The sequence below is a fragment of the Mytilus californianus genome, unplaced genomic scaffold, assembly GCF_021869535.1.
Source record: "Mytilus californianus isolate M0D057914Y unplaced genomic scaffold, xbMytCali1.0.p SCAF_13, whole genome shotgun sequence".
NCBI lineage: Eukaryota > Metazoa > Mollusca > Bivalvia > Mytilida > Mytilidae > Mytilus > Mytilus californianus.
In genome coordinates, this window is record NW_026262615.1 from 1,435,171 (window position 1) to 1,439,735 (window position 4,565).

At 30.6% G+C, this 4,565-nt stretch overlaps 1 long non-coding RNA gene across 1 annotated transcript; it reads right to left on the bottom strand.

The window, feature by feature from the left end:
* Positions 1 to 361: 361 nt before the first annotated feature.
* LOC127723005 (uncharacterized) lies at positions 362 to 3,811 on the bottom strand. Its single transcript, XR_007991785.1, has 2 exons — positions 3,751 to 3,811; positions 362 to 3,128 (listed from the first exon to the last, which is right to left on the bottom strand). It is a non-coding gene; the product is annotated as an uncharacterized LOC127723005 (long non-coding RNA).
* Positions 3,812 to 4,565: the final 754 nt, after the last annotated feature.

Sequence of the window (4,565 nt, forward strand, 5' to 3'; positions counted from 1 at the left end):
GTGTGTTTTAAGATATTTTTCAGATAAAGATTTTACCATTCTAATTTTCAAAATCTCTCCTCAATTCTTCTTATTCAGTGTTTTTCTCATTATAAAGAATTCGAACATTATACAGGAAACCAGTCCATAAAAATACATTCATTATGACAGTACTTATTACTGAACGAATTATCGAGGTTGTAATCCAATTATAATATTTTTCTTGTTTTTGGTATATGTTGATTGGGTAATCGTAATCTGTATTCGATTACAGCACAAATATTGATGGAAACGTCGAATACTTTTCGATTAACCCTTGATTTTGTCTTAGTAAAATAGTTTGATGAATAGAACATAATTTAAAGAAAAAAAAAACAGCGGCATGAATTCTTCAGTTTATTTAACAGATTAAAATAGACTGTATATATATATGAATTAAGAGTTCTATCAAATGTCGTTTTCAGATCTGTTGTTGTCTCAAAGCTACCTTATGTTCACCAGATGTTCTGAAAAATGTTACTGTCTTTTCCAGCTGAAACTATTGACGTTCAATGCTTGAAAATACATTAAGACCTTTAAATTAAAAAAAGAAAATGGTCTAAGATATGTTTTTTAGTACATTGAAGTAAACGCTTGATTGTATTAGAATTCCTTAAAGCATAATTATCAATCAATAATATTTGAAATTTAAACTTAGAATAGTTTAACCTTTGATCATCCTAGTGTTATGAAATAAAGTTTAAGAAAGGATACAATGAACCAATGCATTGCAAATCTTGTTCATTTATAGATACAAATATTTTGACACTTAAAATTTATAAGTGTATTGTTTATGAATTTGAATAGAGAATAAAGAATCATGTTTTCTTGTTTTTACTGATACATAAAAAGACTTGAGATCAGTGACATGCAGACTGTTTTGATATTAATTATGTCTGAATAATTGTAAGATTAACATTATATTCCCCAAGACTATACATCGAATTCCATTGACATTTTTATAATCTGTTAATGTAAATCAATCCACATAATCACAAATGTAAAATTTCCATCTCTAAATTAACATGTTAAGCTGCACAAAATCATGCTATATTTTACCAAAAAATAATAGGAAACTTCGAACATTGTTACGAACTATATATGTCACTATTGAGAAGTCCGATGTTGTCGCACTTCTCGTTTATTATGAAAATTCGTTTTTTTAACATGCATAAAGATAAGAAGATGTGATATTTTCAAGCATTACGCAATTGCAATTGTATGCTGTTAATTCCGTTGATATCATGTCTTGAATCATTCCTTTAAAGATTATTGATAGTAAAATTTTTAATCTAAAACCCTGATTTCAGAATAGCATTGTTTGTTTTAGTTGTTTTGTTATTTTTGTTTAAAGCAATATTTCAGTACTAAATATACACATGAATAAAAACAACTACATAATTATGAAATGACATTGTTGCAAGTATAACTTACTACCTAAAATTGATATAGAAACCCAAAGATTGGTCACAAGAAGGGTTGAGGTCTTTTTGTCAAATTGCATTGAAAAAGGACCTTTTAGTCCATCTTTTTCGGTCAGAATCACTCTACTCTTCATACCATCTTTTGACAAGGCCATTATTGTATTGTTTACATGGCATGCAATAAAAATTAATCCTTTTGAATTGCATGCAATTCCTCCTGGATATGGAATATTTGCTACTTGGCTTGTCCACAACAAATCACCTTGAATATTGTAGCATGACACTTTACTTGTATTGAAGTTTGCGAGATATAGTTGATTGTTAGACAGTGTAATATCATAAAACCAACCATCTAAACTGATCTGGTTTTTAACTTCAGTCTGTAAATCCATGATCATGATTTGATCACCAAGGCTTGTCACCAACTTTTTCCCATCACTATCGATGCCGTAACAATCCTCTTTCACTTTGATCAGTTTATCATCTTACTTTTTGTCACATCAATTAACGCAATTCCTTCATCATATAATGTAACGGAGACCGTCTCATTTTTAACATAACAAAGATCACGTGGACAGTAAGGGAAAAATACCATTACATCTCTGACATAAAGCCCATTACTGTCAAATAACATTAAACATTTATTATCTTGATCTACAAATAACAGGTCACCGTTCGGTAGTATCTGACATCCTGTTATAAATAAGCCACTTTTTGCTTTCGGAATACAAATTTTTCGCATTAATTTTGGTGTTAATAGTTCCGATGCGGACAAAGTTGCTTTTGGCACCTGGACTTGTCCGTGGATATATTGCAGAGACTTCAGCTTTAACGGAGGAGGCAAAGGGACGAACGACACCTGATCGAAATTCTTCACTGCGGTAACAACAGATTGTAAAAGTGAAAAAATGTTCACATCTATCATATTTAAATCAATTTTATTTATTTCAACCTCCCATTTTTGAAGTAACTGTTTATCATGAGTTGTCATTTTGTTGATTTCTTGAAGTCCGACATAAATTTGTAGATCAGTAGCATATTTTGACATCACAGAAATATCTTCTTGTAATTGGTCAATATGTGTTTTCTTTGTTTTGACTGTATTCACTAGTAATGAGACTAAGGTGTGTTTATTCCTCAGTTTTTTTCTAAATCTATTTTTATTTTGTCTAAATGATCATTTAGAGATTTTCGCAGCTGTTGAATTTTGTCAACATATTTCTTTTCTACCTGTTGAATTTGAACTAAAGTAAGAGATAAATAGTCCAATGATTCTTCAATATCTATCTTCAATTCCTGCAAATCATGCTTCACATGAAACATAAAAGCGGAAGATTGTAAGTCGTTGCTCAAGATATCTTTCAGGTTTTTTAATTCCCGACATTCCTGGTGTTGTTCAGTAGAACAGACTCTACAGCATGGACAACAATGAGAAGTGCAGAACAATTTGAAGTTGTTGTCGTGTTGTTTACATCGGTTACATGTTTCAACAACAAAATCCGGAAGTTTATTGAAGTCCGTGACCGAAATCACTCTATGGTGTTTTGTTAGTTCGGATGTTTTATGATGCTGTGCACAAACTGAACAAAGGAATAGTTCACATTCTGTACACCACGTGACAGCTTCATTTATTATATTATCTTCTTGGCAATATGAACAAAGTTTTAAGGAAGCCATAAGTATGTTCTGCAAAATAAGAAGGATGTTAAAATCAAACTCTACTTATTTGGGAAAAAATGATTTTCAAATTTAGGAAAATGATATTGGATGTTCAAAAAAGAACATTACAAACAGATACTGTGATATTCCTTAGATGAAAGTCCATCAAGAACTAACTTCAACAGACAATGACAGATTTATGTATCCACTTTGATGCAACCTAATGGAGAATGAACTGCGTACCCTGCTGACTCACACGAGTAAATCTCCTAGTTTATGGAATAGAATTGTTGCTCTACCTTTAGCATTTGTGTTATGAGCTGAGGACTGTTGTTTATTTTTATCATTCTTTTCTTTTCAGTGATGTTGTCTATCATTCATCGAGTTATTGGCCTTGGTTGCCCTCTTGGAGATGCGTTACTTTTAACTGCATTATTGAAAGTGAATAATGGTTAAGTTATGAGGACGTTAACACACAAATAACATGTACAAATATCGGGCCTTCTTACACATCTTTCGAATTTAAATCTTAATTGTTTCATGTGGTGATAATTTCTATCAACATTACATATTTTATCAAATATATTTAGTGAGTATTGTGTTTTTTTTTCTTTCTGCAAAAACTTGAATCATTTGAAACCATGCTTACCTTTATAATAATTCAGATTTGTAACATAATCAATAAAAGTGTAAACATAAAAGGTAATACATCATGATACAGGTAAATCAAAATAAGAAAATAAGAAGACATGTAACTTTTAAATGCGTGCTAATAAAATAAAATCAAGGTCGTTTAGATTTCAATGCAAAAGTTTAAACAACAAATAATAGCATATTTAGCACATTAAATTACGAGTGACTTTGAATCACATGCATAAATAAGGATGATTAATATTTGTCCTTTTTAGAAATTAAAAAAATGACAACGTTTACAATTGCTGGTTCTGGTACTGGAAATCGAACTTTGTTTTTAATCTTTTCAGGCATTGTAACTTCTCAGTTGAAAGTGAGAAATTTAATGATGGATTTTATTTCCCCAGCAATTAGTTTTCTTATAGTTAATTTAACAACAGTTTTGTTTTACAAAACTTAAATGTTGATTTTAATTCACATTCAAGCACTATAAATTCAGAAATTATTGCATGATTAATATTTTTGAAACATTGTGTACCAAATTTACCAGTTAACCCTAATCTACATATCCGTTACTCCTGTAAAATAGGGATCTAATAGGGATTATCAAGTACTGACAATCACAAAATCTACATGTATCCGTAGGTGACCTATCGCGATGCAAAATATCTACTTCTCTAAAACATTCTCCGTTTTGTCTGAAGCTGTCTTAGCTTCACATTCTTCATTATTCCCTGCAGAATCTACATAGGAACTGATTACTTAATTGTGTGTACCTCGATAACAGTGAAAAAGTGTAACAAAAATACCGAACCCCAAGGTAAATTCGAA